This window comes from Cyprinus carpio, chromosome A12, assembly GCF_018340385.1.
Source record: "Cyprinus carpio isolate SPL01 chromosome A12, ASM1834038v1, whole genome shotgun sequence".
In the NCBI taxonomy this organism is placed as follows: domain Eukaryota; kingdom Metazoa; phylum Chordata; class Actinopteri; order Cypriniformes; family Cyprinidae; genus Cyprinus; species Cyprinus carpio.
The window spans coordinates 17,386,427-17,405,715 of record NC_056583.1 but is presented as its reverse complement, the minus strand read 5'-3'; the positions used below and the strand labels follow the sequence as shown (position 1 = coordinate 17,405,715).

The following is a 19,289-nucleotide window of genomic DNA, read 5'->3' as shown; positions in this document are numbered from 1 at the left end:
CTAGACAGTGATTTATAGTAGCTGTTTGAGAGAATCCAATTTATTAAAAAAGCATCATTTGCTACATCCCAAAAGTATATATTTGTAAAAAGAATATTCTGAACATTGTTCTTATTTCTGATGCTTCACACCTAGTAAGTTATCTGCAGTTCATGTAACACACAGACAAGTAGCACCTCTATATCAACCATCAATCACATCCATGACGTGTAAAAACAATTCATATAAATGCCTGAATAAAAGACAATATCTGCTACATTTGTCAAAACAATCTGGTGTAAGTACACACTATCTGAACAGAGCATAAAAACAATGCTGTTGCAAAAGTAATGAGAAATTGAAGCACTCATTATTCCAAAAAAAAAAAAAAAAACATAATAATAATAATAATAAAAAAAAAAAAAACATAATAATAATAATACTTAATTGACATTCTCCTTAAAAGCTATGGAAAACCGTAGGGGATCAATGTGTTTATTTCTCATCCCAGCGGTCTATAATCCTGTCAGACATGACATTAAGGCAGTGTCCTGTGTTTTTTTTTTTCTTTTTTCTATGCGCAGTTTTGAGTGTGAAAACACCTACTCAGTGCACTAATAATATTGCACTCTGCAGTGCCAGAGTGAAGCCTCTGACCACCAGTGTGTAATCGAGTGAACAAAGTGAGAGGGTCGAATCAGAGTGGTGCTCTAAGGTTATGCCTTGAATCCAATTAAATCCAATCAAAAAAATGAAAGGCAGCTGCCAGGATGACTGAGAAGCACCTGTGGGAAGCAGCAGCGGGGGGTGATGGTCTTTACTTTTAGCAACACTTAAGGGGGGAATCGTACTGTGAGGAAAGTACACTGAAGTAAGAGTGAAAAAGCTGCTCAACTCACCTGTCCAAGCTCTGAGAGCTTCCCGCAGTGCCAGAGAGGAGGAAGAGGGGTCTGAAATCCTTAATCAGCGCAGCATCTCCTCTGCCTCTGGTTGAGTCTCTGAGCCCAGTCGGGAAATCCTAACTTTCAGATCTGATGAGAGAAAGTCCGGTAAGAGGTGGGACAGTGTTTGATTTCAGGGCACTGGAAGAGGGAAAGGGTCAAAACAGACCACCCCTGCCGGGCTCTGGAGTCGCCCGGAGTACCAGGTGTTCACCGGAGCTCTCCTCTTCACGAGTCCATCTCACACCGCGGTGTGGCAGGCTACGATGTGCGGTGAGAGAGAGGAATTGGAGGGGGTGGAGGAGAGGAGAGAGAGCGGGAGAGAGAGAAGAGAGAGGGAGGGGGAGGGGAAAGAGGGGCATTCTGCAGGAGCTAGGATAGGGCGACACAGAGACAACAAAAGCATATAGGCGTTTAAACGCGAGATCCACTGAGCATGCCCCAAGCACGCTGTGCACGCGATGGGGGGGGACCTGTTGTTCCAGTTGTCTCCTTCTGCCTGCCTCTATCTGCCGAAACAGGCTATTCTAATCCCCAACATAACAACAATCTGGAGTTCTGACTGTCATGAGTGGACCTGAGCTGGATCCACAGGTGATTTGCCTCCCATGTACACACATTTGGCGGTTCAAACCCTAGTGATCCTGTCGCTGTTACAGTATTTTAAGACATCACAGGAGGGCTGTCCCAAAAGATAGGCAGCATAATTATTAAGATTAGTTTTTGCCCCCTCTGGATGCATTTTATACTAAGGAGCAGAACCGACCACAAGGTTTCATCAGATTTCTTGGAAAGAGATGAATCCCAGGGTCATAGCCTCTGGACCACACACACTATTATTTAAGAAACATATAAAAATAATTATAGAAATATACAAAATATAAATTAAAAGAAAATATATCAATATATATACTATATATATATAGATATAGATAGTATCTATATATATTATATATATATATATATATAAAATCATAAATCAAACTTTTACTTTTAACTTGACAAAGGTATTCAATTAGAGAGATAAAGGCCTGTGTTCTTTAATAAATCTTATGAATATATGCCAACATTTAAAGACAATATTTTATATTTTATAGTAAATGTTTTTTATTACTTTACAAATGATAATAATATTTTATAATCATTTTGCTATTATATAATTATATTTATTGAATATACATTTATATATTGATTTATAATTATAAAGATGTATATTTACAATTAAAAATATAACTTCTACTCTTTAATATTTCTGAAAAAAAAAAGTTTTAATAATCATGAATATATGCAGAAACATTAAACAGCTTTAATTTAATTAGTTGTATTTTATTTTATTATATGTATATATATATATATATATATGTATATTATATCTATATATATATATATATTATATACACACATAACACACACACAACCACACACAAAAGAACCAACTGCCTATGTAGGCAGTATGCAGTGAGGCAGTTCAAACCCAGTAAAACATGAATCACAGAAGCAATCTGATGAAAACTCAAATGTGGCTAGTTGAGAACTCTTCATTTTAAAAATGTGCCACAGGCAAATGCATAATGCTCCAACTTAATTGAGGCATACTCAACTAAAACGTTGTCCTAATTTCCTCCTCTCGTTGATGATGTTGTTATAATAATGATCAGAACCATTATGACAAAAAAGGTTGTTTGTGTGTCTTTGTATTTGTGAAGACCCGTAGGTTTTAAAGCAATATTGAGAATGAGTGCTCAATCACTGCATGTAATGCGTTTAATCCAGTAATACTGACTTAATAGCTGGAATGCTTGACTGTGTGTTTAGTGCCCTGGTGCACAAAAGCATGCCCTGATTTTTATTGTCTCCAAAGGCCAATGGAAATTTACAGTTCCATTTACCAGCAGAGGAGATTTCTAAGACTTTTTAGAAGTAATACTACTGTAGCTTTTCGAGATGAAACCTGAATTGGACTACACAAAAAAAAAAAAAATCCTTTTCCTGTGGGAGGATGGTCTAGCTTCAGATTCATTGTAATTCTACTCTGTCTATATGTCGCGACATGGTGTGAAATGGGTCCCCGGGGAAAAGGAATATTATACTAATTGCTTATCTCTGCCCACCTACCTTGCGTATTAGGAATGCATTAATTTCCTTTCTCAGAGAATAGCTCAGCCATTTGTTTTCTCATGCAAAGGGTCATTGAACACAGAAGTGCTAACGGCAGTCCTTCACCGTAGTTGTAGATGGATTGAAGTTACCCAACCAAGCCAGTTTGGAGCTAAAAACAAGTTTGAGGAAAGAAAAGGGATGATTCACGCACGACCACAAATGGACAGACAAGACATTTCCTACAACACTTCTTACCTCCTCTCCAGGTGCAACCACATAACCTCCTGTGTTGATTAAATCGAAAACATCTAAGAAGAAAAAGGACACCTTAAAGAAAAATGAGGAGATACAGAGAAGAAAACAATAAGGTGGATGGAAAAGGTGGAATGGAAATGGGCTGCATTTTGACAAGGTATTCCTAATGATTTAGGGCTTGGGTTCTTTATTTAAGCCAATGAAATATATGCCAACATGAAAGACAGCTTCAATTGTTCCATATCCTAACATAAAACTTATGAGGTGCAGCCAGTGATGCTGCAATTTACTGGGGTCCTCAATTTGTCAACTGTTTTTTTATTTTATTTTTTAAGGTTGTGATAATTCACGAACGGAAGTCAATGGTCAAGTTACCTAATAAACAATGGTAATATGGTATTCTCACTTTTGAGATAGAAATAAATTGAAACCTTTAAAGGGGCTCATATGATGCGTGCTAAAAAGAAACCTTATTTGTGTATTGGTTTAATGCAATGTGTTTATGCGGTTTAAGTTCCAAAAAACACCATTATTTTCCATATAAACGTACATTATTGTTTTTCCCCCTCTATGCAACGCACGATCTGAAAATTCAAGCGGTTTTTCCAAAAGCTCATTCTTCTTGAAACAGCGAGGTGATGGGGCTCTGATTTGGCTCAGCTATTCCAGTGCCGTGGTGAGTGTCCGAATGCATCAAAGCGCTGTGGACGGAAAGTTGTTATGCCACCTTACTAAACATGCTATGCCTTCTCCTCAGTCCAGAAGTACGAGACTCAGTCAAGCTGCTTCTACTCGTGCACATCCCATCATCGGTTCTCTTTTAGAAGTTCAGTCAAATGTACTTGTAGGAGTAACTGACTAACTCAGGATCTGCGCTTTATTTCGCGTTCAGAGGGAGGGTAAGGCACGTTTACTAAACCGAATAACGTAATGTTGTGGAGTAGTGCGTACTAGGAGAAGTGAACCGTTCAAACGATTCAGTTCCATTTGGTGACCCTGGTTCGAACCGTTCACTAAGAACATCTGGTTAAATAGAAAGATTCTTTTGCAATCTGGACATCACTAGACGAGACAAAACCAATAAAACTCATTACAAACGAGGGCTTTTTGCATCCAGGGGGCCATAATAACTTATTATAATGACTTATACGTCTTTTTACCGCGTTGCGTTGTGTATCGTTTCTGCTGCAGAAACAAAAACCATGTCTGCATTTTTGTGATCTGAGAAACAACAAACAAAAAACACTACTCTACTGCTTAAAACTCACGCTTGAATCATCCACTGCAAATATTTAAATATAAAAACATTACTACAGGGCTTGTGAGTCAGCACCACCACACGTCCTTGCGGAAGTTTGAACGCCCAACTTTATTAGAAACAGCCCGTTCTGCCCACAACACATTGCAGGCTACTGGTTCAGCAAACAGTCCTCATATCTCCATAAATCTCTGAATATTGAGGTTCAGCTATTCCGGAACATTGTTTTTAAAATACAACTTATAACCATTGATTTCTAGTCATTCCTCTTTTTGAAGGCCAAACAAAGTAGTTTCGCTTTGCAACGAAACACACAGCGACTCCATAACATAGTTTTTGGTGAAAGGTTATGATTTATTACTGTAATAAATCGGGTAAACAGTATTTGTACGCTGTAAAAAAATTATTGTTGATAAAAAAGGACCTTTAGATTTTAACCGGATCTAAAAAATACTGAAATACTGAAATATGTAAAATGTAACATTAAAATTTGTATCTTGTAAAATCTAATTTGTAATTCAATGTTTTTACTTGCCATTTCTTAGGAATTATTTTGTGAAATTCACTAGGCATTAATCAAAGTGAGTTATGAGTGAAAGTATAAATCCTACAACAATTTTTTTAGCGTATATTATATTATAATATAGTATGATAAACTTATTATAAAAATAATATGGTTTATATACATACACTACCTAATATTGTACCCGTTTAATGTAGAAAACAGCAATTTCCACGTAGGGCTCGCTGCAGACCAAAAAGTCCAGGGGTGTGGTTGGATTCACTTCCACAGGCTAGGAGAGGTGGAAGATGGGTAGGTTTAGGGATCAGGGTATGGTTTTTAGGTAAATGTAAGGTGGGAGTGGTTGATCTAGATCCAACCATGCCCCCTGGATCTTGGTGGTCTGCAGCGAGATGCTTCTCGCAATTTCAGACACCAGCTAAACTTGAAAAAAAAAAGTTAATACAATGAATTCATATACTAATGCTTTAATACTAACTCTCAACACAAGCTTTCAAGAACTAAAAACTGTCTCACACGCCAATACTCAAAGTATAATTTCTTAATGGACACCAGTATATGTACACCAGGGATAAGGGGTCGGGGCCTCTTTAAGAGGGAACTGCGTCAAAACAGTTCAAAATAATGGCAAACTTTCAGAGAGAGCATTTTCCATGAGGGGAGAAAACTTGCTCTCTGTTTTCCATAACTGCAGCTTACAAAGCAAAGCTCTCATCGTCTTGCATGCGAGCATCCAGGGGACACAACGCTTAATGAAAACTGACCCTAATGGTATCAGCGAGATATCCGTGTCATCGGTTCCTATCAGTAAGAAATCCTTGAAAGGTATGTAGTAGAAAAAAAAAATTACAATAAAATGATAAAGCATCATTGAGCACCATTCAGCCCCAGCCCCCAAGCAATCTCTAATAAGAGAGTAAATAAATAAATTTAATATTCTCTTGAATGTTTACTGCTACTTTTGCAACAGTGATATTGCTCCCGTGGCCTACAGGAATATCTCTGTGCAACATTACTGCTTTTATAAACTCAATTCCCTCATGTTTTGCGCAGCACTGGGCCAAAGAAACAAATTTACAAAATCAAGACAAATAACTCTTCAACATCTAGTGGCTCTGTTAAAAAGGGCTTCGTTTCTTTCTAATGTCAGGAGTAATGTTGTTCAAAGTAACCGATGTTGGTACCAGTCGGTACTAAAATTTTAAAAATGGACGATTACCAGCATTTCCCGCTCAGCATTTTGAATTCTTACCCCCAACAGCTCTTGATTGGCAATTGTGTCAACAGACATACAGTTATCTGTTGAGCACCCTCGCAACACAATGGCCAATCAGAGCTGTTCAAGAATCTGCTCAACAGGTGCTCAAAATGCTAGCGGGAAATGCTGGTATCATCACATTTTCAAATTTCAGTACGCGACAATCGGTAATTTGATAACACCAGTCAAGAGGAAGTTAAAAGTGACTCACTAGAAGGAAACAATGAGGAAACCAGGCCAGCTAGTAATAGGAGTAAGTAAGGCAGCAGGTGTAGGATGACTGAAAGCACCAAAAGGAAGGTGTGAAAACAAGTTTAGAACCAGTGATGAAATGGAAGGAGATAAAGAAAAGACAACCTTCGTTCCTATTGCTTGAAGCTGTTGAAACGCGTTGATTACTCGTGACCTTCATGTGAAGTTGTAGCTATCACAAAACCACTTCTAAACTCATGTCACCCTCCAACCTGATCCAGTCGTCTCACATTGCAGCTGCTTCCCGATAGATTCTTGTCTCATGGAAAGGCAAGAAACCTGCAGAAGGGGGGGCTATGAGAGGAGCGAACACATAGCCAATCAGACAGGCAGTATACCAGTCCCGACGGCGTGAAAGAGCAAGCGTTCTCTTCTCAGGCAGGCTTTTGTGTGCGGCTCCTCTCGGAGCTCAAGGCTAAGTCTTCCATTTTGCATGGCAAGGCAAAACAAAGGCCACGGCAACATCGCTCTGCGACACACATCTCATCGGGGTATGGGCTTGGAGTGCTTGGTTTCTATTAGCATTTTGTTCAAAAAATACAAATACCTGTTTACTGGCAGGCAATCCACAATATCTGCACTGATTCCTCAGGCGAAGAGCAAAACCATATGCTAGGATGGCGATTAGTCTCAAAACAGCTACTTGAATGAACAGAAAAAGGTGGGGAAGTTGAGTACGAGAAGCCAAAATCACTCTGCCAAGAACTTGTAGAGTGAATTATCAATCAACTGTCCTGCAAGAATTTTATACATGAAAACACTGATGTTTGAGAAGCTTAATGGGTAGTGTACCACACTAGCAACGTTAAGATCATTAGTATTTGTTCCAATGAATGTGATTTCTAATCAAATGAACAGCTTGACCAAAAATGAAAATTAACTGTACGTTACTCCAAACCTGATATTAGAAGAACACTGGGAACCAAGCAACAATTTGGAACCCACTGACTTCCCAATTTTTAGACAAGGAGATTCTGAGACAATTCGCAAAATATCTGCTTTTATATTCCACAGAAGTCATACAAGTTTGGAACGCCACAGAAGGAGACAAATTAGCAACTGCAATTTGACGGGGACCCACTGCATGCCACACAATATTGAATAAACTTTAGTTTTTATCAACCTGTGCCTAGTTTTTAAATAACTGAATTTTAGAAGGCTAAAACTATTGGCACACTATTAAGGCCTCTGTGGATTCAGTCCTTCAATCGTATAAAAGTCCAAGTGCCATATAAAGCTTAATATACACATTAAGAGATTCTTTATGTAACCCTCCTTAACAAAATTCGAGTGTTACCAATCTAACCTCTACTGTCTGTGTGGCAACCATGATTTCTCTGTGTCCCCAAGTGAATGTGAGTTCAGCCGAAACTATAAATGCCGAACAATTTGGTGTCAGTGACGTACACACTCATCCTGAGAAACAACCTGTGCTCCTTCTTTGTTTTTGGCACAAAATTCAGAACATCAAATGCATGTTTCACCTGGTACGTCCACTTTAAAGTCTCCCTGTGTCATGAGCGTGGAACATCCATCAGTGGAAAGTGAGGCCAGAGACCTGCCTCGACTGACCGAGCATAAAGCAAGCAGCTTACAACTGGTCTGATGTATTTTATCATTGTTCATAGTCAGCGAATAGATGATGTGACGTTCAAACTGTTATTTTTGCCTGTAGGTCATCTGCTGGTTAAAGATAGAGTCGTATTTTTAGACCACAATAATGACAGACTTATTTTGTAATATATGTCACAATGCTCTAGTATTAGTATAAACTTCTGTCAATTTACTCACTTTCACATGACTTTTCAAATCCGGTATGACTTTCTTTTAGGTGGTGGAGACACAAAGGAGTTCAACTGTTGCTATACATACAATGAAAGTGAATGGTGACTACAGCTTTCCACAGTTTTTTTTCTACAAAGAAATGAAGTGACAGAGTTTTCATTTAGGGTCAGCTGTCATATATAATAACATAACTGCTTTGCTGCAAAGCTATGTACATCGTTATGGAATACGCTTATCAGAACATCTTCTGTAATAAAGTCTAAATGTTTAATCATTAAACTGCGAAACAATGCAGTGTATCAACACCACACTGTTTGCAGCATCTCTCGGAATGAAGCCAGGACTTGATTATATCTTCTGAGGGTTAAATCGGCTGTGGTTGATCTCCGCGTAGTGCCATAGTTTCTTAATGGATACCATGGGCTCACTGATTCAGACTGCAGGCAGCCACGGTTTTCTCACCAAGGGGGAGGGAAGCATTCAGAACAGTTTCCCTCTGCAGCTATTAGACGTGTGCAGGCAAACACACTATTACCCAAAACAAACTGACAGGTTAGGGATTTTAAAGGCCTCATAGAGAGGCTCTTCTGGTTGTAGAAAAGGTATGTATTGTGTTGAGCGGAGTACGATGCTTGATTGTAAAATATAAAACTACATCAAATGAGAGAATGGGCAAACACATATATACAGCTATTACACAGTGGGGATTGCCACAGAACCCAAGCATTGTTTTTGCTCATGAACAAATACTTAACAGTTAAATTAAATGAATATATACATTTATCAAACAGTAAATGCGTGCTGCAGATAGCTTAGTCAAGTTGAGATGTCAAAAAGCAAACCTTCATGAAGTTTTCATCTGAGCAGGGATGACCAGAGCAGCCAATAATAGTGCCATATAACACTCTCAGATATTGGCTGCTACCCGAGGTAATGGTTTCTATGCCTTAACAAACCCCCACGAATTCATTATTGATAAAACCAAATAGCTTTGAAACATGCTCCTCTGTGCATTCTGATTGGATTACAAATGTCAGTGAATAACAAACGGATGAACTGATAAGAAGCACAAAATAAACATTTATAAATGTCTTCTGTGATAACAAGACTATTCATTATCTTGGTTCTGGAAGTCAGACATGTCTAAACCAAGGAAAATGCAATTTTACAGCCTTGCATTAGTGAAAATTAATACTTGAGTTCATACCGAGGCTCATTAGGCAGCTGTAGTTACACTTCATCATATTCATGAGTTTCATTCAAGTGTGTCAGTTTTGTGAACACTATTTGATAGGGCACATCATTAGTTCAAACATATGGTTCATTGTCTTTATCCTTTTCCCTTTTTCATTTCTGACCACTGCATGGGGGAGTTTTTAGAAGGTGAAGGAGATAAAATAAACCACTTACTTTTTATGGGTTTCCGTATCTGCCAGTGGCTCCAAGACTCTGCAAAATTAAATAAACAAAACAGTACAACTTTAAACATCATTTGTAGTAACAGTAATTATAAATTAACTATGATTAATTCTAAATTAATCAGTATCTTATCTAAACTTACTCAGGTTCAAAACTATTTTTTGTTTAAAAACTAGTATATAAATAGTTTTTGTTTAAAAACTGTCCACTTTTATACTTTTGCTTAGAAAGTAACTCGCATGTTTTACGTAATTAGAACTTTTCCAAACTAATACTAGATTGTAAAAGTATTGATTACCCCCATAAGTCAAATAAAGGCAACAATGACAAAAAATGCATTGAAACTACAGTGCCTGAATTACTAGTTCTAGAATTCACAGCAGACACAGGATGCGTGATGAAAAACAGATGTTTAAATATGGCCCCTCGTTTGCTTACATAAGGTGAGTTAATGATATTAACACTCTCTACTACTACAATGCAAAAAAACTCTTCCAAATATTTTTGTAATCCGCACCAGGCTTACCGCCTATTTACAGCTTTATATACTACGCTTGGGAATACTCACTGTATCACTTGAATATATTTTACTTGAAATTTTTGCACCACCTTAAAATGCCTGCCCATATCCCAGCATACTTGCCATATACAGTGCAAGCAGTTTGCAGCCCAATCCCTTTAGCTTCCCATGCTCCATGTATGTAAGTACAAAAATAGGTATAATGCCACAGCATAGTACTATTCTTATGAGTCTTGTGCTGAACAATAGGAGAAATGCAATGGAATAATAGAAGGAGCATCTACTTAAAATAGTACTAATAACCAGTAGCTGAAAACACAATAAAAGCACCACCAAATGCTTGTACTACTGGCAGGGGGTGGGGGAGTAACTACGTATTGAGTGTACGTATTACTTTTGGAGCAACTACTAAAAATGCAAAACCCTTAAAAGGTGCTTAATCTATTACATTTCAGTATTTTCAATAAATAGCTTATGCAAATATACTCCTAAAAGTAAAGATTTTAAAAGGAGTTTTTTGCAATGTGAAGCCAAACAAATTAAGAACCACTAATTGTGTTTTTCCAGAGAACCCTTTCAGTTCTTAGAAAAAATCTATTTTTCGTGGAGTACAAGCAAACGAAACATTTTAAGAAATCTAAAGAACTTACAAAGAACCTTTTTTTGTGGAAAGGTTGCATGAATGTTAAAATGTATTCTTCATGTCAAATATCAAACACCAAATAAAGAGCTTTGTCCTGTTTGTTGCCACTTTTTACGGTAAGGGTATTTTCAATGACAAGAGAAATGGTGTCAAAGTAAAAATAAATGCTCTTTAAGCACAGAGAAGAGATTTGCTTCCCTCATTTCCTAAAAGTCCAGTCACACACCACTCATTCCCTTGGTACCCTCTGTTTTAGGCCTTAAAGTTAATTGAAGTTAATTCTTAGAGTCTATAGTGGTTTAATAAGCAGGCAAGGCATAAGGCAATCCAGCCCCTTTTTAAATATAAACAAAAGAAATGAAACAGAAATAATTACTGTAGACCTATAGAATCTGAGTAATATGCCTCTAGATGTTAAAAATACAATTTCAATCAATATCTGCAAAAATAGCATCATCATACTGATATAAAATGTAAAAAATACTACCTGTCAGAATGTTCTTCTGAGTGCAAGGCTCAATAGCCGCAGGCCTCTTTCTCCTGAACAAAAGTATATTTTCACATACTGAAAGAACATGTCTTAGTATATGATGTAGCTCACTGAGATATTTCAAAACAAGGCTTAGATCAATTTCTATTGATGATGACACATTTGCTACAGTGTGTGGTACACAATGCCCTATTCCAAACCCAGCATGTCTGTGACTGAAGTCATGCTTCCCAAGAAATCTCTTAGCGTGAAGAGTAAGTAGAATATATATCAAGGAGTGGACTGGATCCCATAAATGTTGCTTATCTACTCGCACGCCTGCCTTGGTGAGATCAGCTGGAGATGAATGACAATGATCAGCTAAGAATGTAATTATGTGGCTCAGCCCGACTTCCAATTTCTAACATTTCATAAATCCATGCTAGCTGGCAGGTTAGATGTTTCACACATAATGTAAATGCTAGATATCAATGCTCAGGTGTATACACAAAATCATACAAGGCAATGCGAAAGATGAATGCGAGTAAATTAATTCTAAGTTATAGTCCACCTTTTGGATCGAAATCTGAATATCACAGCATGGTCGGTATAAGTATGTAGATATCAGATAATAAAGAGATAAAGTTTAAGTTTAAGTAAATCCTATCTTAATTAAACCTGCTCCATGCGGGCCCAGTCCACAAACTAAGACAAAGCGTACAATATGTAGATTTGCAAATTTGATGTCATTAAAATGCAATCTTGGAAAAAAAAAAAAAATCTTAATAGAACAGTTTTAGAACAGAAATAGAACAAATTTTAGCGGAAATAAAATATATATATATATATATAAAAAAAACTTTCTAATGTTCATTTATTTTAATTTGATGTAAAATAAAACTTGTAAAAATTATATAGACATAAAAAAAGACAAAAACACCCAACGTTACCAAAAATTAAACAAAAATAAAAAAATATATATATATATAAACACTAATTCAGAATATTAATAAAAACTCTAATAGCATTTCCATGATACTACAGTGACACTGACAAAAGTCACATTTTTGAAATAATATAAATTCGCAAATATGGATAACTATGATATAATAATATAATAAAAATCACAGCTGCAAATGTGAAATATAAAATTGCAAATTTGAGATCTAAGGTCACAATTATGACAAAGTGTAAAGTGCAAGACACTGAAACAAATTGCTTTAGAAACAAATTTGTAATGGCAAGAAATGAAGTCAGTTACTTTATGGAGTCAGTTTACTTGCCATAACGAGACTTTAGTCATACTCAGCAAGGCCCTGTTTTTGACTGAACATCCAGATCAAAACACAATCCAGTAAAAATCAGAGAGCCATCTTGAAACCATGTGAAAATCGTGAACACAGGAAAATGTCTGAGAGCAGCATAATGCCAGCCGACCAGCACTTTGAGCTTAGCAGCTTTGAGATTTCTAATCGAGGAGAATTGCTATTGACGGCTTGTTGATTTTGGTGAAAAGTCACACTCAGGAAGCTCTATCGGGAACACACAACACAGGGCTGCTCTTGTGTGCGCCTGTTTTTTTTAATGTCAGTGGACCTTCTGGGCTAATACAACAGTTCCAGGGGCGACAGCTGTCAATCTGTGCGAGTTAAAGGAGCCTGGAACGGCTGTAATTGCCTTTAAAACAGGAACAGAGACCAAGACAATGCAATGATACGGTCTTTCGGTATTGTGATGCAGAACAGTCACCGAAGGAACACTGCTCTACTAAAAGTTTGTTCATCTATATGACTCGTCCCACGACTCTGACAGGTCTGAAGATTAAACCATACGTTAAATCAAACAGAGCACAAACAGAGGTTCATTCATACATATAACCGTGGTCAAAGTAAAGCATCAAACTATAACCAGGTGTTTTGAAAGCTCATACTAAAACTAACACCTCCACACAGCAGAAAAAAAAAAAACGGTTTGCAGCTGTGCATACGGTGGACACCAGAAGATAAATTCTGGCAGCAAAAAACACTCTCACTCAGAATCTAACACACTGGCAGACGGAAACGGAAGCATTCACCTTTCCAAAATATCTGCTTGGATGGACAGACATATGGTCTTGTGAGCTACAAGTGAAGACCTTAACAGATAGATGGCTTTTTACCATTTCCCTTCATAAAAAAAAATAAACATGTTCAAATAGAAACCACAGCAATTCTCCTTTTCACAGTACCGAACAATCCTGCTTCTGCCGGCAGCAGAATGTTTTAAATCTCTCTCCATGCTGCATCACAATTGATTTTCACATGAGTATCAATAATTGTTAACCAGTGATGGGGAAGCTAATCCAAAACTGTGGCTACAAGTACTAAGCTACAGTACTACTGTTTTGTTATAGATTGCTAGACTATAAGCTGATATTGAATGTATGAAGTATTCTAGAGTTAAATTAGCAACAGATAGAATAGATAGATAGATAGATAGATAGATAGATAGTACAGACAGATAGACACAGGACAGTCAGATACGACAGATAGATCTATTTTTTACTTTTTTATTTTTAACAATCTCTCGTGACAGAACAGTTATAATTCATAATATATATAATATAATATAATATAATATAATATAATATAATATAATTGAAATTATATTAAAAAAACTGCTGAAATCAGCTTTTGTCATCACAGGAAATAAACTACATTTTTAAAATGTATTCATAAAGTATAATAAATAAATAATAAAATATATATGTAGTCATATATTAATAAAATACTTTAACATTTTTTAAAATTGTTAAAATATTTCCAAACTATTAGTGTTTTTATATATTTTTTGGTCAAAATAAATAAAAAATCTTGTTACTCATAAAATGACACTTCTTAGCAGTACTTTTGAACACAGTGTATGAAATTCCTTTTACTAAGTTTTTTTGAACCACTCACTGATGTAATTATCAGTCCAATTATATATGCTACTGCATAAATGTACTATTGTATGGTAAATTAGTGTGTTACTGAAAAGCTACCACTGTTTTGGGTTTACTACATAAGCAAAAGTAAGCCACTTTAAGTTAGTCACTCCCCTGGTGTTAACCAAACTATTTAGTGATTGCCACTTACAGCCCATTCAAAGCTATTTGTCCCCCAAACAAATCATAAATCAGCCAAAAGGAAATGCAATGCAGCTGGATTATTAAAGCAGAATTGTTATTGTGTTGTAACATTCCTCATTTGGTAAGTCGATTTGGATAAAAAGAGTTCGCTACATGAATAAATGTAAATGTTTTCGCGGTCAAGGCATTTAGGAAAAAAAACCCTCAATACTGATCATGAACCAGCACAGCATTTGCAGCAAGCTAATTGGACAAATTAGTTAGTGTGTGAACATAGCTACAATTGCACCCCATGAGGAAGCCAGAGGTGTAAGGACTAAATTACTGGTAATCAGTAATTCACTTTGACTAATTTATATACCGGCTCAGTCAAGATGAATAGAAGGATGGCAGGGCATTTAAATGCTAATTGTTTAGCAGCAGCTGGAGGATCATTATGGATGCCTGGTTTATCTAATCTGGCCCTCATGAACCTCGCTGAAGAAGTCCTTCTGTTCTGCTTCTTGACCCTGCTCATACCAGCTTTAAAGGATCATTCTCCACGGCTGAAACTGGAAGTCTGGTTTTCAGCTCTGGACATAATGAATGAAGCGAACAGCTTGAACTGAACTCAAATAACCTCTTTCAGGTAGATTTCTCAGGCTAGGCAAACTCAGAGCCGATGCCCCAAGACAGTCAAGGGCTCGGTGAAGTTCTCACTCTTCCCTGTGTTAATTTGATCAAGGGCTGTATTTCTCTATTTGTCAGTAGAGTAACGTGTAGCATGGTTGTTAAACCGTCTCCCAGGCCCAATTAGGGGTAGCATATGTTAGCATGCATAGCCCAGATCTCGCCTCTTGGTACTGGGAGGAAGTGGGCTTGTGGTGATGCCCCTGGCGTGCCGGTCATTTGGTAGCTCCAAAGGTTCTTGTGGCAGCAATATTAAGTGACTGCTGAAAGTCATGGCCTGCGCTAAACCATTTTATATGTTTAGGTGACAACCGCTTTCATATGGTGCAGGCGTTCTCAGCACCTTACATTGTTGCCTTTTGTGCCGCTTCATTATTCATTAGGGGTGCTGTCATGCAGGAACACACTGCCCTGGTGTGTGAACATGAGCCTTACTGGCAATTCTTGGCTTATCAGATTAAAGCTTCAATAATTGGAGCATATTTTGCAACAAGTTAAGCAAGTGTAAAACCAAGTGATGATATATGGCAGAAAGAGATCTTAATTGTTAACATATTAATTAACTTGATGTATACATAAATGTAGAAATTATGTTCTATATGCAAATGGTTGATACACATCCTGCAGTGTTTTATATTCTAAATTTCAAGCTAAAACTATTCTACACATCATTTTATAAATTATCATAAATGCAGCTTTTTTGAGCTTGTATTAATTGAGGAACTACAGGGAATGTTTGCACTTTTAATTCATATGACAACTTAGAAGCATTATAAATAAAATGGTGATAAAGGGAAAAAGTGAATGATGAAAATGAATCAATTTATAAACATTTTAACATCAAATTTCCCCGATGTTGATAAACAAAAAGGTTCATTAACAAATTATGCATCAAGCACCCAAATGCAAGCATGAAATGTGAAAAAATTTTGTATTTGTATTTTGTATTTTATATCTACACCTTTAATGAACCGAAATATCCCAAAACTAAAAAAAAAAAAATTTCCCATGGTTTTTCAGTAGGGTCCAAAACTCTGATATCACATTGACAATTTGTGATTTTTGTTATGCAAATCTGCAAGAAGAAAAGTTTTAAGATTCAAAATGACAAAAAAGAATTAAAAAAAAAAAGAAAAGATTTAAAAATTCTAACACCATTTCTATACCACTAATCATGTGATCAGATGTTTTTGCTTCCACTGAAGCTCTGGACCATTCTCAAATCATGCCGGATTGCATTATCATCAGAAATAATCATAACCTTGTTGATTTTCGGTCAGATCAAAATGCAATTCTGAATGCATAAATTTGTTTTGTTGATAATTTACCTTGTAATGAGTTCAGCATTAAGCTAGAAAAGGACGCATTATAGAAGCATTTTCACTGACAATTTTGAGCCCCACGGTACCTTTTACTATATAAGGTCTATACTTTATGGCAACTGATGGATTACATTAATAATTCATGGAGAACACACTGAAATGTTGGGCATAAAATTCACAGCTTCTTATCCTCCTCTCCATAACTTAGTAGAAGGCCTGGCATTTTCTTTTCCCTCTTAATGTGCTGCTAAATTGATTCCACCCACACAAACAAAACATTCATAAAACAACTGAAATCAGAGATTCAAACTAAGCTGCTGCACATTTGTTATCCAACCCATTACGAAGTCTGGGTGCAACACAGCTTTGAAATTGTTCTGTAACATCTTCTACCCGCTCATCACCTTGGGCCAGACAAGCGGCTCCGGCGCCAGCAGAGAGAGGGGCAAGCACCCTTATGAAGTCTCTTAATGAAGTAAACTTTCCTATAAGGCCACACTTAAACCTGTAGAAAGCAAGTCTGCCGAACTAGACCACCACACCCCGTCAAAATAAAAAGAAAATAGCCCTCCCCATTAGACAGCAGGCAAGTTCTCTTTTTGGCGGCGCTTTGACTAAGTGGACTCTGTAATGAGTCTGGCCGCCTGATTAGAGTGATAGACGAACGAAAGGAATCCAGCAGGCGCTGCCAGAGCCGCCCACAACGAGGAGGAGGGGAGGGAAACAGGACAGAACGTCACAGAGAGGTCTGGAGTAAACATCCCAGAAAAGTCCTAGCAGGAATGTAGACCTTATGCTGGATTGAGGCGCAGGAACTAGGGGCACTAGAAGGAGGGGTTGGAAAGTGGTGAGTTAGCGTACAATACATTAACCTTAAAACTTTGCAGGAGATTCTCCATACAATCCATGAAATGATAGCTTTTGAATGTTTCTTAGAACGGGCTTTGCTATTATCAATCAGCACTGATTGAAATCCATTGTGCAATCATGTGGAGATGCTATTCTAGCACGAACAAAGGTTCAAGTGGTTGTTCTGTAACAATTATAGAAGGTCCATTTTTCAAACATGTTCTTTTTTTGTTTAAAGTGTCTGATGCTTGAAGGCAGTATATGATGGGATAGAAGCAATTCCTGGGAAGCCAGTTTTTTTTTTGGAAAGATTAGTTTTAAAGCTTCTGGATCTTCAATTGCCACACATCACACTGAACGCTTTGAGCACCTTGACCAAAATGACTCGACCCTCAAACCAGCACTAACCAAGCACCATGGTAACACATGGTGATAACAAGGGCAATAAATTGCTGCATCAGTCTGTAGCATCAAACATATCTTTTGTTGGATTTTTTAAGATTTTGAAGAATTTCCACGCAAAGAATCACTGATGGCAAAATGAATTAGAAATATTTAAAATTCAAAATTATTACAAGGTCAGTAATGAAATAAGCAAATTTGTGACACTGACATTGAGTTTTAATGAGCTTTATAAATAATTACAAAAATGAAATGACCACGTAAACAAGTTCAGAACAAAATTTTGAAGTTCATGTAGTTTGACTGCAAGAGATTCAGAGTGTATCATACAAAATAATATGAGTATTGCAGCAAGAGGTTGTTATATTGTGCTCGCGTATCTTATATTCTCATTAACTGATTTGTATAGTTTTTTTTCTTAAGGTTTCGATACAGATCACCGCTTATCTGCGTCGAATTCAGACTTTCATACGTCAGAATATCAAGGCTTGCACAATAACACAAGCATCAGAACAAACCCTCTAGCCTTCTGAATTTGATGACCATCAGTGCTAGAGAGTGATTGACATAACCTGGCAACATAATTACACAGACGGCCTTACACAGCCCTCTGCTTTCAGGTGCATTTTTCGATTTTAAAGGAAGCTTTTACTATTACACCATAAACAAAGGAGCTCATCCGCTGACACTTTCCATGCAGTCATGCACTGGCTGTGAGGCAGGGAAAAATTCTGGAATATCTGTGTAACATGGTGTTTTTCTCACTGCCATGGGAATATAAGAGTTTGACAACTCATCCACAAGCATTTCTGGGAATGAAAAAAAAAAAAAAACGGAACTCGGGTTGTGGACTGGACACATTGCTTTTTTTTTTACGTTCAAACATCACTTTCTGCAAAAATTCCTTCTCTTTGGAAATGGCCCAAAGGGATTCAAACGCAACCACTTAATCATGGCACTCTTTCATTCGACAAGGTGTAAAAAAAAACACCTGGGTGACATGAAATTCTGCATTAGGGTATGAAAACAGGGGCAACACACAAACTCTAGTCTCTTCATATTTTTGGTCACAGAACAATTTCAGTGGAACATTTTTAGGAACGGGAAATTATAGGAGAGCTAGGAATGTATGAATAATAAAGTTTTTTTTTTTTTTTTTGCTAGGACTAGTAAAATCATCTCCAGCTGGACTGTAAATTCCCAGTCAATCTTTATAATGTAGTAGCCAGATTATCTATGGGCCTGTGAGTCCTATTATTTTGTTTAGCCTGGGTCTGGAGGGAATGAAAACTAAAACAAAAAGGGCCTGTCATTATTTACTCAACCCTCATGTCAGGGTCCAAAACCACCAAGACACAGAAAAGGAGATTTTTTTTTTTTATCTTTACACAACTCTTGCACATATGTTTCTATGTCTTTTAAAAATGCAGAAAAGGGCCCATTAAAATAATCATAAATGTAGGTGTTTGTAAGCATATATGATTGATGAGTGAAATATTCCTTTTTTCATGAGACATGTGCATGTTTAAAAGCAAA

The 19,289-nt window shown here is 37.0% G+C and overlaps 1 pseudogene; it reads right to left on the bottom strand.

Annotated features, from left to right (window-relative positions):
* Positions 1 to 19,289, bottom strand: part of LOC122147058 — a 67,852-nt pseudogene that overhangs the window by 34,404 nt on the left and 14,159 nt on the right.